Source organism: Oryctolagus cuniculus, chromosome 13 (assembly GCF_051225735.1).
Source record: "Oryctolagus cuniculus isolate XC-2025 breed Fujian yellow rabbit chromosome 13, ASM5122573v1, whole genome shotgun sequence".
Taxonomy (NCBI): domain Eukaryota; kingdom Metazoa; phylum Chordata; class Mammalia; order Lagomorpha; family Leporidae; genus Oryctolagus; species Oryctolagus cuniculus.
Window position 1 is genome coordinate 89,842,092 of NC_142879.1, and position 20,175 is coordinate 89,862,266.

At 46.4% G+C, this 20,175-nt stretch overlaps 1 long non-coding RNA gene across 1 annotated transcript in view; it reads left to right on the forward strand.

Annotated features, from left to right (window-relative positions):
- Positions 1-269: 269 nt before the first annotated feature.
- The window catches only part of LOC149122729 (uncharacterized), a 295,211-nt gene continuing 275,305 nt past the window's right edge, over positions 270-20,175 (forward strand). The window contains exons 1-2 of the long non-coding RNA XR_016219382.1: positions 270-1,039; positions 1,289-1,454. This is a non-coding gene — a long non-coding RNA (uncharacterized LOC149122729). The remainder of the gene's footprint in view (positions 1,040-1,288; positions 1,455-20,175) is intronic.

Below are 20,175 nucleotides of genomic sequence, written 5' to 3' on the forward strand. Positions count from 1 at the left end.
CAGTGACAATCATGGGACAAATCACTGTTCTGCAGCATCTTCCTACCAGGAGCATTGCAGGTAGACAGGGGGCAACGGGTGACCAATGGCACCTCCTGTGCATGGTCTCTGGCCCATCCAGGACTGAAGGTGGAAAGGAAAGGAGAGGAGCCGGCTCAAGGCAGTTCTGCTGTGGGTTCCATCAGGTGCAAAATGTCTCCTGATTGCGGTTAACCTTGCAGGGAAACTGTCTCCTTTTGTGGGCCAGAGACAGCATCTGCTTTATTAGCTGTGCAGTGTATTGATAATTAAAATTTGGGCAGTCCTATCTTTAGTCCTCAGAGTGTAGTTACATTCTGAGGAACTGATGAAACTGCTCAGTACTTCGGGGCTGAGTGTAATATTAGATGGGCAAGCCTGTTGTTGGCTTTTGGTTTATAGCTATTGGGCAACTTTATTTGGTAAAAATGCATTCAGGCTCAGTAGTGTATTCAAGGATAACCACTTAGTGAATTGTATTTTTTTTAAGAATAAGAGTATTGAAGACCAGGTTGAGCTACCTATGGCAAAACTCCACCATTCCTGGGAAGGCCACAATTGGCAAGAAAAGCAGGTAGCAAGCTTTCATCAAGTAAGTTGAGATTCCTGTGTTTGCAATCTGAAGAGCTCACTGCTGAGCTGGGAGGGGAACTGCTCTGAGCACAACTCATTGGAGAACTGCTCTTGCAGACCTTCCCCGAAGGAAGCACTGTTGTGGTCAGAAGCATTCCAGGAGCTGCTGGCCAGCAATTGTGAATTAGGCTTGAATTGAATCCATTGCAAATATCACAAGAGTGCAGAAAGGCTGTGTCCTCAAATCAGCAGCTCACCAGGGAGAATTTGACTTAACCTAGAAGGTCTGTTTATCTCCATTTATTTTGCAGCATATTCACACCAGGTGGGGAAGATAAATCAGCCTTCAGCTCTGCAATGGCAGTGCTCTTGGTTGAGGCTGAGGATGTTTTTCATTGCATGCAGTGTTTGCAAGAGACTTAGTTCCCTGAGGATTTATGCCTCTCCTGTAAATACATTTTTGGCACTAAAACAAACTGAAGTATTTCTGTTTTAGTACTATGGAACCAACTGAAGTATTTTACCTACAGGCATCTTTGTCTTTAAAGAGCTAAATCCGCAGGATTACAGGGTTGAGTAAAAACTAGAGAATAGCTAATCCTAGTACTAGAAAAGCACAAGGGATTATTTGATCATTAGCTTCCTCATATTCCTCATGTTTCTTTTTATTTTTCTACCTTCTCTTCCCTACATACAGATGGTCTGGCTGTATTGGAGGCTTTTCTAAAAACTGAATTCTGTGAAGAAAATATAGGCTACTGGCTGGCTTGTGAAAACTTCCAAAAAAGATCCACCCACCCCAGAAGCCATCCTTATATGCAAGAAAAATATATACACTCTTCTTAGAAAAAGGCCCAAAAGAGGTAAGACACAATTCCTCATTTCAGCATAAAGAGTACACTCTTGACATCAAGATGCAGCAAAAGAAGTAAAGACATAAGACTAAAGCAAGGGCCAGGGAATCTGAAAAGCTTCCTCTCCTGGTGTCCTGTCTTTCAAATAAGTCTCCCCAGACCTGGCAGGTGGAGCTCATCACACATTACCGCTTCTAATTTTCACTTTCAAAGAGCAGAGCCCCCTTCTCTAACAAAGGATAATGAGTGATCTTTGTCTCAGATGAACATGCCTTCAAACCAAAACTCTTATTATCCAAATATAAGAGAAGCTATGACTCCCAGCTTTACAACTGCCTGGAAAAGGGTGTATTGCTTGATGGAGAATAACTTTCTGAAGTTGTATTTATTTGCAAGGCATAGTTACAGAGAGAAAAAGAGAGGGAAAGACAGAGGTCCATCTGCTGACTCACTCCCTAAATGGCCACAATGGCCAGGGCTGGGCCAGGCTGAAGCCAGCAGCTTCCTCCAGGTCTCCCATGTGGGGGCAGAGGACCAAGTGCTTGGGCCATTCTCTGCTGCTTTACCCAGCAAGGAGCTAGGGAAGAAGTAGAGCAGCTGGGAGTCAAACTGGCATCCATGTGGGATGTTAGTGCTGCAGGCAGCAGTGTAACTTGCTATGCCACAACACCAGCCCCCAGAAAGAACTCTTATCCCTGGTCTTTCTTTTGAGTCAGAATGCTCCCAGGACTTGTGTTGAAAACCAGAGATCACCACAGAACCCCATGAGAAGAAAAAGGAGCCCCAGAGTAGAGGACATGTTCTGTTTCCTAAGGCAGAAGTTTTTGACTGCCAGAGGCAAACATTCAGTTCAGCCTGGGTGTTTGGGAAACATCCCTCACAACTGTTGATTCCAGTTCAGGTAGTAAATCAGGAAGCTGGTGACTGTCCAGGAGATGCCTGTATCAGAACAGCTTCCACCACCGTGAAGACATAGGCAGGAAATACGTGGTCTATTTGGGGTGGGTCTCACTGGAAAAGCAGGACTCTGAGATGGAAGATAATGCAATGGAATGCTGTTGTTCTAGACTCACTTAAAATCAATAGGTCTGGGATTCTGTGGCCTTAGCTACCTAGCTCTACATCTTTCCTTAAATCCATCCACATTACCACATGGTTTTAATTCTAGGTTTTAAGTCCAAACTAATGTAACATGTTTATTATGTAGAATCATCCATTCTATTGTTGTGTATTGCTGAAGCTGAAGTGATGTTTGAATTGTTAAATGGTATATAAAATAGTGAGTGCTCATGTGTAGAAAACCACAGTGGCTGTTCCAGTGCCAAAAACTCTTGAAGGCAGTTAAGCTTTGAAGTGGTCTTTGAATATTTGAATACATTTATTTTGATAACTAATGTCATTGAATACTCAGAGTCCAGGTGTGAGTTGATTTGATTTTGGTAACTGGAAATATGACCAACATAAGATCTTTGTAGTAGAGAAGAAGCATGCATTACTGAATCTGTTCAGGGATCACAAAGTGACCTGAATTGACCAGTTTGGGGTGGAAATCCCTAAGGCACGACTGGGCCTGGGCCGGGCTGCTGTCGGTGGGGCAGAAGGAGAGGGGAGATGCCTGGGACCTGTGGGCCAAGGCTGCAGGTGTTCCTATTGGCCCCTGGTCACCCGTGGGGCCTCAGCCCCTCTCACAATGGAACCGCACATGCACCTCAGATCGTTTTTACCCCTAATTCCACTTTAAAGAAAAGTTTATCAAGGCTGGCACCATGGTTTGGGGGTGCAACCAGAACTGCAGGGCCTGCATCACAGTTGCTGATTCAAGTCCCTGCCGCCCAAATTCCTGTCCCACTCCAGCCAACAGGTGCAGTGGTGATGGACAGGTGCTTGGACCCCACACCACATGGGAGAACTGGAAGGGGGCTCATCGGCCTTCAACCTCACCCAAACATTGGGGGATCAAACCAGCAGATGGAAGACCCCTGTCTCTATGCCTTTCAAATAAATCTCTTAAAATAAATAAAAAAGAAATGCAAAAATAAAAAGAACCAGCTAAATAGAAGTGAACTGTATGGAAACAAACACCAATATTACATTACTCAACTCTCCACTGCTCCAATGAACAAAGAAGACAAATAAGAGGGATATAGGCCTCCCCTTTTTTGTTATGCTTCCCTTGGTTCTAACTAGCATGGGCTTGCAGAAAATGCACAAGGAATCCATTCTCTTCTGTGGTCAATACATGATCTCAGAATTTCCCTTATTCATTTGCCTAACAGATTTTGATTATGTTACTCTAAGGAAAGGGAAGGCAACAAAACTGCCCTTTTCCCCCATTTTAAAAATCTATTATTTATTTGAAAGGCAGAGTTACAGAGAAGGGGTAGAGACAGATCTTCCATTTGCTGGTTCACTTCCCAAATTGGCCTCAGCTGAGCCAATCTAAAGCCAGGTGCTTCTTCCAGGCCTCCCACATGAATGCAGTAGTTCAAGCACTTGGGCCACCTTCTGATGCTTTCCCAGGCACATTAGCAGGGAGCTAGATTGGAAGTGGAGCAGCTGGGACTTGAATCAGCACCCATATGGGATGCTGGCACAGCAGGCCATGGCTTTACCCACTGTGTTGGTACTGTGTGTGTGTGTGTGTGTGTGTGTATGTATTTTTATTTCAAAGACTCATTTATTTATTTGAAAGGCAAGGTTAGAGAGGGAGAGACATAAGAAAAGAGATCTTTCAACCTCTGGTTCACTCCCCAAATGTCCACAACAGCAGAGGCTGGGCCAAGCCAAAGCCTGGAGGCTGAACAGCAGATAATCTTTAGTTATTAATTTAAAATGAATAGGCTGTAGCTGGTGCTGTGGCATATAAGGTGAAGCCACCACATGCAGTGCTGGCATCCCCTATGGGCACTGGTTCATGTCCCAGCTGCTCTGCTTCTAATCTAGCTCCCTGCTAATGTGCCGGGGAAAGCAGCAGGAGATGGCCCAAATACTTGGGCCCCTGAATCCATGTGGGAGAACTGGAAGAAGCACCTGGCTTTGGATTAGCCCAGCTGCAGCTGCTTGCAGCCATGTGGGGAGTAAAACAGCAGACAGAACATCTCTGTCTATTTCTGTGTCTCTCTCTATAATTCTGTCTTTCAAATTAATAAATACATCTTTAAAAAGGGTTTATTAACATATACTATAATCCAATCCAGGAACAGTAAGAGAAGCATTAAATATTGCTACCTATATTTTTATTTATTTTTTATTTTTTAATTTTTTAAACTTTTATTTAGTAAATATAATTTTCCAAAGTACAGTTTATGGATTACAAAGGCTTCCCCCCCATAACTTCCCTCCCACCAGCACCCCTCCCATTTTCCACTCCCTCTCCCATTCCATTCATATCAAGATTAATTTTCAATTATCTTTATACACAGAAGATCGATTTAGTTTATATTAAGTTAAGATTTCATCAGTTTGCAGCACACAGAACATATAGTGTAAAATACTGTTTGAGTACTAGTTATAGCATTACTTCACATTGGACAACACATTAAGGACAGAGATCCCACATAAGGAGTAAGCACACAGTTATTCCTGTTGTTGACTTAACAATCTGACACTCTTGTTTATGGCATCAGAAATCTCCCTGGGCTCTAGTCATGAGTTGCCAAGGCTATGGAAGCCTCTTGAGTTCACTGAGTTCGATGTTACTTAGACAAGGTCATAGTCAAAGTGGAAGTTCTCTCCTCCCTTCAGAGAAAGGTACCTCCTTCTTTGATGGTCTGTTCTTTCTACTGGGATCTCACTCACAGAGATCTTTTATTTAGGTCCTTTTTTTTTCTTTTTTGCCAGAGTGGCTTTCTGCTGCTCCTCCGCACGCGGAGGAGCCACACCGGACCGGATGCTTGTTGTTCCCTTTTTTTACAAGTCCTTTCTATAGTAAAGTAAGAATAAGTAAACAGCAAACTCCCAAAGCAAGAATGAGTAGAGAGAAGTGAGAAAGAACAAAGTAACGAACTTCCCCACGAACTCTCCAACGCACTCTCCAACCAACCCACACCACCATGCTGTCTCTGTCCTCCTATATAGTCCTCTCCACCAATCCGTGCTCTGCTACCCACACGCCAAGCGCGCCGCTCTCCTCCAATCAGGAGTGGCTCTTGCAGCTTATCAAGTTGGTAAGGGGCAGCTGGGTAGAAGCTGTACGCTCCTCTCCCAGCACCACATTGTGGGAGAGCAGATGCATAGAATAAGTCTTAATTCCAGTAACAGTATAGTCTGAGTTGCTCCCCACAGATCCCCCTTTCTTTTTATTTTTTTGGCGTTGATACGCGCGTGTGTAAAGTTCAGCGTGATCTTCATGCTATTGACTGTCTTGTTTGTCGTGCTACTTCAGAGTTCGTTGAAAAATGTCCCATATTCAAGATCCCAGGGATTGGTTATTCATTGTTTTTCTTCCTCAAATAGAGTTTTTTTCTTCTAGCTCTTCTGCTGGTAGGTTTACCAACCGAATTCTTCTCTCAGGGGTCCATATTGGTTGTGCCGCACCTGTGGAAAAAAACAAACGGCGCCTCGTATTCTTCTGAGTAAGGGGAATGGGCCTTTCCATTGGTTGTCCCGTAAATCCTTCCACATTACCCACTGTATTGATTCCTTATCAGCTGATTGAGCATGCATTTCTGCAGGTGTTTTACCATTCTTTTTCTTGTTCAAAAAATTAATTGTATAAAGAGCTAGGGCCAAGGCATCCTTGTTGGATGTGGCCATTTCCCCTATCCCCCCTTTTTGTTTAATTATTAAATTTTTTAAATATAAGTGAGTGCGTTCTACCACAGCTTGCCCTTGTGGATTGTATGGAATACCGGTAATATGGGAGATTCCGAATTCTTTCAAAAATGCAGCAAAACGAGTTGATGTATATGCTGGGCCGTTATCCGTTTTGATCACATGAGGAACTCCCCAGGCTGCAAAAGCCTGCAAGTAGTGTTGGATTACTTGTGTACTCCTTCTTTATTCATGGCTGTGGCCATAACTACACCTGAATATGTATCTACAGTGACGTGAACACAGCTTTGTCGCCCAAAAGAGGGGATATGTGTAACGTCCATCTGCCAGATATGTCCTGGTTTAAGGCCACGGGGATTGGCTCCCGCAGGAATCTTTGGAACTATGGTAACAACGCACTTTTCACAGGATCTAATAATATCTTCTGCTTGCTTGCGGGGAATATTAAATTTAAAACTTAAAGTGTGGGTGTTAACATGCCATTTAGAGTGATATTCTTTAGCTTGTTCCAAAGCGGTGCATGCAAGCAAGAATCTTGAATAATGATCTGCCATCATGTTTCCTCGAGTAAGTGGGCCAGGTAAATTAGAATGAGCTCTTATGTGGCCTATGTAAATAGCATGCTCTCTTTGATTTAATAACCCCTGATTTTCACTTAAATAAGAATAGACTGAGGAGGATTTAAGAATAAGGCACTGTGTAGCAAGCATCTGAACTGCATTCACCACATATGCACTATCAGACAAAATATTCATGGGTGCACTCTCTCTGCGTAATACTGTTGCGATAATAGCTAATTCTGCATGTTGTGGAGAAGGGGATGCTGTTAAGACAAAATATCGTTGATTGTTAAATATAGCTGCTCCTGTTCCGCCTTTAGCTCCATCCATAAATATGGTAACTGCCCCTTGAATTGGATCCCTTCGCACCTTCTGCACCCGTTTTATTGAAACCTGTGTGCAGAAGTTAACAAATGGATGGCGAGGGTAGTGATTGTCAATCTCTATTTGTAGAATGAGAACTATGTATGCCCATTGCCAGCATTCCCTTGTAAAGGCTTCTACTGCCTCTTGAGCAAAGGGAACTACACATCGCTTTGGAGTCTTCCCCACCATTTCTGTCGCCTTTTTTATTGCTGTTAATATCAAATCAGCCACCGCTATGCCTTGGGTGTATAGTACACGCGGTGCATGTGAATGTGGGTATACAAACAACAAGGGTCCTCCTTGCCAAATGACTGCGAACGGATACAGCTGTTCCATAAAAATTAATATTTCTAGGGCTTGTTGTGGATCACATCTTTCCATCTGCATTGCTTTAATTTGTTTTTTGATTTTCTGTAATGCCAAGCGGGCTTCTTTTGTCAATCTACGAGGGGAATCAAGCTGGGCATCTCCTTCTAAAATATTGAATAATGGCATCATATCTTCGGTTAATTTACAATAGGGCCTCAACCAATTTAAATTGCCACATAATTTTTGGAAGTCATTAAGGGTCTGCAACCCATCTATTGCAATTTCAAATTCTAATGGGGTCACCTTTTCAGAAGTTACTTAAAGCCCTAAGTACTGTACTACTTCCCCTTTTTGTATCTTCTCTGGCGCTACTTGTAACCCAACTTTTTCCAAATATAATAGCAGCAGCTTATATGCTTCCATAAGGTGACTTTCACTTTCAGCCATTATTAACAAATCATCCATGTAGTGTAAAATTTGTACTTTTGGGCACTGTTGTCGAACCGGCTCTACTGCCTGGTCAACATATAGCTGGCATATGGCAGGACTGTTAGTCATTCCTTGGGGAAGCACCTTCCATTCATATCTTTTGTCGGGACCTTGATGATTAATGGAAGGTACGGTGAAAGCAAACCTCTGAATGTCTTGTTCATGTAGAGGTATGCTAAAAAAGCAGTCCTTCAGATCGAGTACTATTAATGGCCAATGCTTTGGGATCATAGTAGGAACCTGGAGTCCGGGTTGTAATGCCCCCATGGGTTGCATCTGCTGATTAACAGCCCGTAAATCATGCAACAACTGGTATTTCCCTGATTTTTTCTTTATCACGAATATTGGCGTATTCCATGGGGAGGTTGATGGTTGCAAATGGCCTGCCTCTAATTATTGTAACACTATATCATTTACCGCAGCCAACTTTTCCTGGGTAAGGGGCCACTGTGGTATCCACTTTGGCTTGTTTTCCAGCCATGACAATGGCAGCGGCTGCATCTCAGTGGCCCCCACGAAAAACCCGTGTCCTGTCTTTTAAAATCGCCTTTGGGCTGGGCTAGGTCCCTTCTGCCTTCTCTGGAGCCTAATCCTCTCTCCTGATATCCCTTTTTATACATAATACGCCATCCTGTAGAACTCTCCAATTGGTTCTCATTTGTTAATGTCAGTCCCAATTGTTCTAAAATGTCTCTTCCCCATAATGTGATGGGGAGTGCACTAACATAAGGTTGCACATTTCCCTTGTTCCCTTCTTGATCCTGCCAATGAAGCACCTGAGCACTTCTTGATGGTGTCATGGCCGCACCTAGGCCTACTAAAGTATTATCTCCTGGCTGAAGGGGCCATGACTTCGGCCAATCATTTTCTGAAATTATACTTACATCTGCACCTGTATCTAGCAGGCCCTGAATCGACTTTCCTCTAATGGTTAAGGTCCACAGAGGTCGATCTGCTAAAGATAGGGACAAGGCTGCAAATTTCTCCCCTTGGGGTCCATGAACATCCTGTGCTCCAATCATGATCAGCATTTGAGCCACAGGTTCTTCTGGCTTGATTTGAATAATACCCTTTGTAGATTGTATTAGCACTTTTAACTTATCAAAAGGTAATTGAATGACTCCGGTAATGACCATTAGGCCTCTTAAAGCATTTGTTTCTTTTCCTATGATTATTCCAAGTCCCTTATGCTCCGCTGAAATTGTTTCTGCCCTCACCTCTATGGCTTGTGGCCCCATTTGAGGTGTTAGTACCGAATATTCGGTGGCTCGTAACTCTGCGCAGTAAATATTTGGTTTTTGTATTGTTGGGACCGTGGCACCCACCGATTGTTTTGGCCCCAGGGTGCAGGGGCCCACATTCCGTTTTTTTGCTGTTGTCCATATACACCTGATCTTCTTATGGGGCCCGGCTCATTTGGCATCCTCAGGGGATTGCCTGCGCTATTCATTTTAAAGTAACATTCACTGACCCAATGATTCCCTCTTCTACAGCGTGGGCAAAGGCCTGGTCTTCTCGAGTTCTCTATGCCCTGCCGATCTCGGGCTGGAAATTTCGCCCTACATTCCCTCATTAGATGCCCTTCTCGACCACATCTAAAGCATTTTCGTCCCCTCATTTTCTGTCTAAATTGCCGGGTTACAGCTACTGCAGCATGTGATCCAGAAGCTACATCATCCATGACATCCCTACAGATTTTCAAAAAGGTAGGGATGTCTTTATGCTGCCATTTTCTAAGAGCTTCACGACATGTTTTATTGGCCTGTTCATACGCCAATCTTCTGACTAAGGGCATTGCTTCTTCCACAGTTTCAAAAATGTTTCCTGCTGCTTCCATTAATCTGTTCACGAAGTCGCATAAGGTTCAGTAGGGCCCTGTACTATCTTAGTTAGGCTGTGTCTTATTTCTCCTTTTCTGGGTATCACCTTCCAGGCTCTTCTTGCTATCTCTCTCACTTGTAAGAGGACAGCTGTTGGTAATCGGGCCTGCTCATCGGGATTGGCAAATCGCCCTTCTCCATTTAACATTTCCTCATCCCATGCTTGATTCCCTGCTTGATAGTTCTGCTTTGAATATTCTCGCATGAATTCTTTATAAGCAGCTAACCATAAGAGGAAGTCACCCCCGCCCAACACCGCCTTTACTAAGTTTCTCCAATCCTTGGGTATTAGGCCTTGCTGCCCAATGTTATCAAGGATTGCCTGAGTGTAACTTGCATGGGGCCCATACAATTGTACTGATTGTTGCAACTCTTTAAGTAATTTATGGTCAAGAGGCGTCCAACCCCTGTTTCCCTGTTGATCCTGAATTACAGGAAACACCTGGCCTGGTTCCTGGTACTGCTCCCAAGCAGGTTTTCTATAAACAGCTCCCCTTTGCTTGCTTTCGGTTCTCGGCCTTTCTATCTCCTCCTGCATACCTATTCCCTCCATCACTCCTTTTTCCTCCTCCCACTCTTCTTCAATCTCATGTGGAAAAAAGGGGCTTTTCTTTACAGGAGGAAACTTTGGTAGTACTAATGGGCGATACCGGGGTGGTGATTCATCCTTTATGGTTGAATTTGCCAGCCTTGTAGGGCCAGGATATATTCTTGGCATCTCTCTCGGGGGCAAGGTTCCCTCTTCAGCTTCCTTCTCCCCCACGTAAGCTTCCTGGCTCTCTAAATCCTTCTTTGATTTTCTTCTCACCTGTTTGTTACAATAGCTGCTCGCCTGGCTGCCCTGCCATAATTCTTCCTGCAATTCACTCCCCTCATTAAGCAACAACTCGATCCCTTCCGTGGGGTCCTGAAGCACCTGATCAACGAGTTGCCACAGCTTCAGCACTTCTATCGATTCCCCAGCCTCACGTAATTTCCATCCCACCTGCCTCCACTGCTGTAGAAACCAGGGGGACGTCTCCACGACTGCTCTTACGAATGCATGAATTTTCCTGCCCCCTCGTTTCCCTCGCTTAGAAGAAAAGCTGCGAGGAGGTGGGGAGTAGGAAGAGAGAGAAACCACATTCAGCCCACAATGGATGATCTTTAGGGAGAAATAGAGAATGGTGCCTAGCAGGAGGAAGAGGTAGCCAGTGGGCAAAGAGTAGCCAAAGAACTCCATTGTCTGTACCGTCTGTGACATGTTGGAGCGGTGGGCGTAATGGAAGACTGAGTCTCCCAGACGTTCCCAGTTAATACCTCTTTCCTAGCTTCTAATTTTCTTCCCCCACGGCTTTTTTCCTGGGTTCTAACTAGCTTTTCACCGGCACTCTTTCCGTCCGGCCTTCCCCTAGGCTCTTTGCTAGTCTCTCTCTCCGGTAATTTCCCACTTCTTCCCGTTTTTTCCCTCCTAGGTTTCCTATCTGAGTCACGGCACCATTTGCTGCTCCTCCACACACGGAGGAGCCGCACCGGACTGGACGCTTGTTGTTCCCTTTTTTTACAAGTCCTTTCTATAGTAAAGTAAGAATAAGTAAACAGCAAACTCCCAAAGCAAGAATGAGTAGAGAGAAGTGAGAAAGAATGAAGTAACGAACTTCCCTGCGAACTCTCCAACGCACTCTCCAACCAACCCACACCACCATGCCATCTCTCTCCTCCTATATAGTCCTCTCCACCAATCCGTGCTCTGCTACTCACACGCTGAGCGCGCCGCTCTCCTCCAATCAGGAGCGGGTCTTGCAGCTTATCAAGTTGGTAAGGGCCAGCTGGGTAGAAGCTGTATGCTTCTCTCCCAGCGCCACATTGTGGGAGAGCAGATGCATAGAATAAGTCTTAATTCCAGTAAGAGTATAATCCGAGTTGCTCCCCACAGCTTTCCATACCTAAAATACTCTCATGGGCTCTTCAGCCAGATCTGAGTGCCTTAAGGGTTGATTCTGAGGCCAGAGTGCTGTTTAGGACATCTGCCATTCTACAAGACCGCTGTGTATCACACTTCCCATGCTACCTATATTTTATATAGTCTAAGTATTGTATAAACTAAAATATACAACACTAGGAGTATGCTATCAGTAATTACACTACCAATCTCAGTGATTATAAATAAGAATTTTAGCAACTATACTGATTCTGAACAGTGATTCAATGTTTCTGTTTTTAAATTTAAAAATGCCCCTGAACTTGAATGTTTCTGTGTAGCTCCTAATAGAACTACAAGCCTTAGAAGTTCTATGCTGTTTAACATTTCATCTTCGGTGCCAACTTGATTTTTACACTGCCAGTTTATAAAACACTTCACAGTCATGTGAACCTTACCATAAGATAGGACTGTGTAGAATAAATCCTTTAACTACAAAGACAATCTTATCTCACAAGGGAGGAAGATCCAGAGGGGTCAAATGACTTGCTAATGTCACTTAGCTCTGTTGGCACAGAAACAAGGAAAGCTCTCAGCTTCCTGCCACCTCCCCTTACACCACCTGCCTGAACTAGACGAGCCTGTAATTTTAAGGATGCTCAGGTCCCATGAGTTTAAATGAATTTTTCAAGGTTACATGACAAGTACCAAAGCCAGAAGTAAAAATTATTGCTTCCATCTTTCTCTTCCTTGTCCACAATGGAAGTTTGATGTACACTTATGCATTATTCAAATATCATTTACAACCAAGAAGCATTATTTTTCCCCAAAAATAACAATGACACTACTTTTTCCATTGAGGAAGTTATTTTAATGGATCATGCAAACATACTTGTTTTGTTTTTTACTTTGAGATGCAAAGAAATGAACAAGTAGACAGAGAAGTGGTATTCACCCTCTAGTTAACTGCTGAAATGTCCACAGCAGTCAGGGCTGGCCCAGGAGCAGGGAACCTAATCATCTGAACCATCACTTGCTAGCTACCAGGGTCTACATTATCTGAAAGTTGGAGTCAGGGGCTGGAACCGGGAATCAAACCCAAAAACTCCAATGTGGGACACAGACATCTGAACCATAAGGCTGCACCCTGGCTTCCAGACTTGTTTTTTCACCAGTCCTCTGAAAATTAAAGTTAATTACAACCTGAAATCCAAGACTCTGGAGTCCTCCGGTGTGTGTGTCTATGCAAGTTGATGCATTAGATTTACTTATGTTGCCCAAGAGTCTGCAGTTTAGAGAGAACAGAAGAGTGAAACATATGTCAGAGGATGTCAGCATTGGAGAGGTGGCTGTGCTCTAGTCAGAGGCTGAGGAGGACAAGTCCACAGAGAGCAGCAGCACCAAGGGAGAATGCTATACTAGCAAGTAAGGAGAAAAAATGTTGAAAAACAAATATGTGAAAAGGATTTATTTATCTGGAAGACGGAGTTAAAAGAAGGAGAGACAGGGAGGGGGAGAGAGAGATCTTCCATCTGCAGGTCAACCCACCAAATACTCACAATGGCTGGGACTGGGTCAGATCAAAGCCAGGATCTGGAACTCCACCCAAGTCTCCCTCATGGGTGGCAGGGACTCAAGAACTTGGGTTGTCTGCTGCTTTCTCAGATGCATTGGCAGAGAGCTGGATGGGAAGTACAGCAGCTGAGACACAAACAGTGGCCATATGGGATGCCAGCATCAGTGGCAACAGATTATCCTAATGCATCACAACACTGGCTCCAACAAATGAACTTAGGTAAACAAGTCCAAATGCCAGGGAAACATCAGATAAAATGTCAAGGATGAGCATTGTGGTGCAGCAGGGTAAACCACTACTTAGGAGGCATACCTCATTCTTAAGTATGAGGATGTCTTTTAACCACTTTTGTACAAGAGAGTACAAGCCAGAACACCATAGCATCTTCCAGATTTGGCACTGCCTGTTCTCAGGGGGCCCCCCACAAACTCCTGTGGTTCCCCTGGGCAGTTTGTTTTGGCTGGAGCCAGCCAGAACCCTGGGGTCATTGGAGTAGGAAATGGGATTAAAGGATTTCATGCTGCAAAACTGCTCCAAGCCAGTTTTTTCACTGAGAGACAGAGACCCAGAATGACCTCCCCGGAGCTCACAAGACCATGCCTGGACACCTGGCAGGGAAAAAGTTGGAAAAAAAAAATCCAGATTCTGGAATCTTCTGGAGCATTCTAGAATATTCTAGAATTTTCCCAGAATGTCCTAGAGATTTTGTAGGATGTTCCAGAATGTTCCAAAATGCCACCTAGTGATCCTAGGGGGATTCTGGGATGCAGGTCTGAGTGGAAATCTCCCAGCCAGGTGCGGCGGGTGTCCTGGTGCTGTGCCCAGCCCGGCTGACATTTACACAGTGCACATAGCCTAAGCACCTGCACACATGGGAGGAGAGTCAACCGGGTGTGGCCACTCCAGGACATCCTGTGCTGATCTCTGGGGGCCGTAGTAATTTCCAGCCCATCAGAAGAGGTCCTCGGCCCCCCAAGATGGTCACCGGGCAATCTGGAATGTTCTAGGACATTCTACAAAAATCTAGAAATACTGAGAACATTCTAAAAAATTCCAGGACCCCCAAAGACTTTCACTGCATGTTCTGGGAACATTCTAGAAAATTCTGAGAATATTCACCATTGTTTCTAGAACATTTCTAAAACCCCAATGATGCCTACCTGGTGTTCAGGAAAAATTCCAAGAACATTCTGGAAACATTCTGGAAAAATTTCTGAGAGCATTCTTGAAAATTCTGAGTGTATTCTAGAACGTTTTAGTAAATTCTATGACCCCTGAAGACACTCAGCAGGTATTCTAGAAAAAGTTCTAAGAACATTCTAGAAAGTTCTAAAAAAAACTCCATAAAATTCTAGAATATTCTAAGACCTGAGAAACACTCGCCTAGTGTCCTTGAAACATTCTAGAAAATTCTGGAAAATCCCTAGCCCCAGAGAATCCATAATGGAAGCTCCTGGAAGCTCCTGGAACATTCTGGAATGCCCCGGGACCTCATCCCATCCCAGTGCCAACCTGGATGTTTGCACAACCTCAGCCCTGCCCACTTCTCCCAAGCCCTGGCTATAAAGAGATGCCTGGTAGCAGCCGGTTCCAGACGACGAAAAGACGATGATGAAGGCTCTCATTCTTGCCCTTGTGGTGGGCGTGGCCTGTGCCCAGGTATCAATCACTCGCATCATTTGTGCAATGTTCCATAATGTCCTAGAATGTTCCAGAATGTTCCAGATGATTGCAATAGACTCTCTAGCAGGCCCTACGGGAGCAACTGGAATGTTCCAGAATATTCCAGGATGTTCTAGAACACATCCAGACAATTCCACAATGTTCTAGAATGTTCCAGAATCTATCCAATTTTGTTCCTAACAATTCTAGGATGTTCTGGAATGTTCTAGAATCTCTCCCCCAGAATATTACAGAACATTCCGGAATGTTACAGACAGTCCCAGTAGACTCTAGCAGGCCCTAGGGAAGCATCCAGAGTGTTCCAGAAAAATTCCATAATGTTCTAGAATGTTCCAGAATGTTCTAGAAAATGCTTCTGGAACTTCCCAGCATGCCCCAGGATGTCCCAGCATGCTCCACAATGCCCTGAAACATTCCACCATGTTCCAGCATGCCCTGGCACACCCTGAATGCCCACCTCTCCCCCTGAAGTTGAAGGCCAGAACTACTTCAAGTTCCTGGTGCAGGAGAATGGCCACATCTTCTTTCTCAATCAGAATGTGGGCACCGATGGCACTGCCACCTGCGTCACCCTTACTGCTGGTGAGCCCCCTGCACACACATGTGGATACAGCCAGCACCTGCTAGAAAGAGAGTCTGACCCTGACTGTATACACAGACCCTGAGTGTATGCAGCCAGTCCAGAGCTTGACCCTGACTGTATACATGGATCCTGAGTGTATACAGTCGGCTCCTACTAGAGACACACATTGCAACCTGAAAGCCTGACCCTGCTGTATACAGTTAGCACCCACTAGAGAGAGATACATTCTGACCGTGACCCTGGTGCATCCTAGAGGGGCTTGGCCAGCTGTATACTGGTGGCACACACTAGAGAGAGAGCCTGACCCTGGCTGTGTTCAGGCAGCACCTACTAAATACAAGATCCTCAACCCCAGCACACCCTAGAGGGGGGCTCGGCCAGCTGTATACAGTCAGTGCATACTAAGTAGATCCCATCCTGTCCGGGGTGGGCTTGGCTGACTGTATACAGTCAGCACCCACTAGATGGGGCAAGCACATACAGTCAGCACCTACTAGATATCTGGGGCAGGTTTTGCTGAATGTATACAGTCAGTGCTTACTGAACAGAACCATCCCAGCCCCATCCTATCCTGGGTGATTTTGGTTGACTGTATACAGTCAGCACACACTAGAAGGAGCCATCCTGACTGTGACTGTATACAGTTGGTGCAGACCCAGTGGTAGTTAGTGGGCACCCTCTAGACAGAGGCACCCTCGGTGTACACAGCACGGAGCCCATGCTGCCTGAGGTGCGTCTGGCTGGCTGTATACAGTCAGCGCCCACTAGACAGGGCAAGTGTATACAGCTGGCGCCACCCACAGCCCAGGACCAGGAGCTGAGCGATGAGCACCTGGCACAGTTCTTGGTGTTAATGAAGGAGAACGGGATCCCCGGGAGAACATGGAGTGTGTGGCCAGCATGGGTGAGCTGGGGGTGTGGCCAGTGTGGAGGGTTCATGGCCAGGATGGGCATGGCTGTCACGAGTGAGCCAGGGGTGTGGCCAGGGTGGAGGCATGGCTGTGAGCTGGGGGCATGGCTGACATGGATGAGAATCAGGTGTGGTCTGGGTGGAGGGGAATGAACTGGTGGGTGTGGCCTGGGTGGAACATTCCAGGGGGTTCCAGAAAAATCTAGAAAACTCTAGAACGTTCCATGGAGCCACCAGGCCATCCCGTGCTGACTCAGCCAATTTCTCCTCCCTGACAGACACCTGTCCCCAGTGATGATGCTGACGCCCAGGTGAGCAGTGTGGTGCCAGCCAGTCCTCACACCTTCCCAGGGGAACATTCTAGAGTGTTTCCGAAATATCCCAGAATGTTCTAGATGTTCAGGCAACAGGAATATTCTGGAACATTCCAGAGCATTCTGCAACATTTCCAGAATGCTCCACATTTTTTTCTCATCCCCAACAGGTAAAAAGCCAACATCTCCCTGCCCCTCACTTGCAATCTCTGCTGGAAGCTTCTGGAATGTTCTGGGATGTTTTCAGAATGTTCCAGAATGTTCTGGAATGTCCCATAAGCCTCTGTCCCCAGCTCGCTCTCAGTTTCTCTTTCTCATTGATGTCATAAACTGATTGCACATGACTGTGGATTCTGTGGTCTCTCTGGAATGCTCCCACATCTGGCTCCCAGAGGCCCTTGGGGCCCCCATGTCTGGCTCAGAATCCCCTGGGAGAAGCCACGCCCTCACTTCTGGCTCCCAGAAACCCCTAGGTCCCCTACTCCAGCGCCATCTTCCCCACCACCCACACCTTGTGGGAACATGGGGTTGGGGATCAGGACTATCAATCACCATAGCCCTGCCCATTTCCAGGCCCCAAGCCTGCACCAGGGGCTGCATTGGTGTCTCTAAAGCTCCATACAGGTCTCCATCTGGGTCTCAAAGGCTCCATATGGGTCCCCAGGGGCTCCATACGGGTCTCTAGGGCTTCATCCGGGTCTCCAGAGCTCTATCCAAGTCCCCATGGCTTCATCCATATCTCCAGGGGCTCCATCCAGATCTCTAAGGCTCCATCCAGGTCTCTAGCGGGTGCATGGGCCCACCAGGAGCTCCATCCAGGTCTCTAGGGCTCCATCTGGGTCTCGGGGGCTACAACCAGTTCTCTAACAGGTGCACAGGGCTCCATCTGGGTCCCCATGGCTCCATCCATATCTCTAGAGGCTCCATCTGAGTCTCTAGCAGGTGCCTGGGGCTCCCAGGAGCCCCATCTGGGTCTTTAGGGCTCCATCTGGGTCTCCAGGGGCTGCATCTGGGTCTCTAACAAGTGCACAGGGGCTCCATCTGAGTCTCTAGGGGCTCCATCTGGGTCTCCAGGGATCCATCCAGGTCTCTAAGGCTCCATCTGGGTCCCCAAGGCTCTACCCATATCTCTAGGGGCTCGATCTGGGTCTCTAGGGGCTCCATCCAGATCTCTAACAGGTGCATTGGGCCCCAAGGAGCTCCATCCAGGTCTCTAGGGCTCCATCTGGGTCTCTAGCAAGTGCCTGGGGCTCCCAGGAGCTCCATCCAGGTCTTTAAGGCTCCATCCGAGTCTGCAGGAGCTCCATCTGGGTCTCCAGGGATTCATCCAGGTCTCTAAGGCTCCATCTGGGTCCCCAAGGCTCTACCCATATCTCTAGGGGCTCCATCTGGGTCTCTAGAGGCTCCATCTGGGTCTCTAGCAGGTTCCGGGGGCTCCCAGGAGCTCCTTCCAGGTCTTTAGGGCTCCATCCAGGTCTCCAGGGGCTCCATCTGGGTATCTAGAGGCTCCATACAGGTCTCCAGGGCTCCATTGGGTCTCCAGGGGTTGCATCCAGGTCTCTAGCAAGTGCACCGGGCCTCCATCTGGGTCCCCAGGGCTTCATCCAGGTCCCCAGCAGGTGCCCAGGGCCCCCAGGAGCTCCATTTCCAGTTCAGCTGGAACCCTCCCCCCAAAGCTGGGGACCCCCAAGGTCCCTGGGCCAGAACCGTGGAAAATGCAGAGACTGTGTCGGGGAACGGGACAGCCTGGCCAGCTGTGCCCCTCCCGACATGTACGAGCACAAGAAGTTTAGTGCTGGGCTTTTTCCACCCTGCCTGTTGCTAATTGCAAGATCCTGTTTTGACTTTAAGCATCCTGTTATTGCATGTTTCCCACACTTAGTTGGTAACATGTTTTCCGTGAATCATATATAAATAGGTGGACGGTGGGCGGGAGGAATGAATGAACGCTGGTAAAAGGCGGAGTGATGAATGAACGCTGGTAAAAGGCGGAGTGATGAATGAACGCTGGTAAAAGGCGGAGTGATGAATGAACGCTGGTAAAAGACGGGGTAATGAATGAACGCTGGTAAAAGACGGAGGAGTGAATGAAGGCTGGTAAAAGACGGAGGAATGAATGAAGGCTGGTAAAAGATGGAGGAATGAATGAACGCTGGTAAAAGACGGAGTAATGAATGAACGCCGGTAACAGACGGAGTTGTGAATGAACGCCGGAAACAGGCGGGAGTTATGAATGAACGCCGGTAACAGGCGGGAGCTGTGAATGAATGCGAGTAGTAAGTGGGAGTGGTGAATGAAGGAGTTGTGAATGAATGCCGGTAACAGGGCGGGCGTTCGCGACATGTAACGCGAGTCTGCTGAAAAATAAAGTGGAAGCTGAAAAGCCGATAAACGCGTCTGGTGTCTCCGAGGTCTCGCCGGCGTTAACCTATCCGGAAGGTGTACGCCTGCAAGACTGTGGGAACATGGCTAGGCAACTCCATGAAGGCATCCTCCACGCCTCTGGCTTTCTCTCGTTGCTAGGCAACCCCGTGCAGGCTTGCCCGGGGCTGCGGGGCTTAACCCAGTTGCTAGGCAATCCCTCAAAGGTGCGTTCAGGGCCTCTGGCTTAAGCAAGTTGCTAGGCAATCCCACTCATGCACACTAATTATTTAATTATTTTTTAAATTAATTTTAAAAGAATTTTAATGAATTTTTTTTTTTATTTTTTGACAGGCAGAGTGGGCAGTGAGAGAGCGAGACAGAGAGAAAGGTCTTCCTTTGCCATTGGTTCACCCTCCAATGGCTGCTGCTGCCAGCGCGCTGCGGCCGGCGCACCACGCTGATCCGATGGCAGGCGCCAGATACTTCTCCTGGTCTCCCATGGGGTGCAGGGCCCAAGCACTTGGGCCATCCTCCACTGCACTCCTGGGCCACAGCAGAGAGATGGACTGGAAGAGGGGCAACTGGGACAGAATCCGGTGCCCCGACTGGGACTAGAACCCGGTGTGCTGGTGCTGAAAGGCGGAGGATCAGCCTAGTGTGCCGCGGCGCCGGACAATTTTAATGAATTTTTAAATGGAATTTGAATGTCTTTTTACATTTTTAATTTTTACTTAATTTTTAATTTTTAATGAATTTTTAAATGAAATTTTTAAGAAATGTATTTTTAGATTTTTTGATGACAGCCATATTGGAGTCTGGCAAATTCTCGTTCTGACATCAGCAGCAGAATGTTGGATCCTGGCAAATTCTCATTATGACAGGAATGACAGGCATCTTGGAGGCTGGCAAATTTTTCTGACAGGAGTGGCAGCCATGTTGGAGTGTGGCAGTGTGTTTTCTGATGTCAGTGGTGGCCATCTTGGATTCTGGCAATTGTTTTGACAGGAGCTATAGCCATATTGG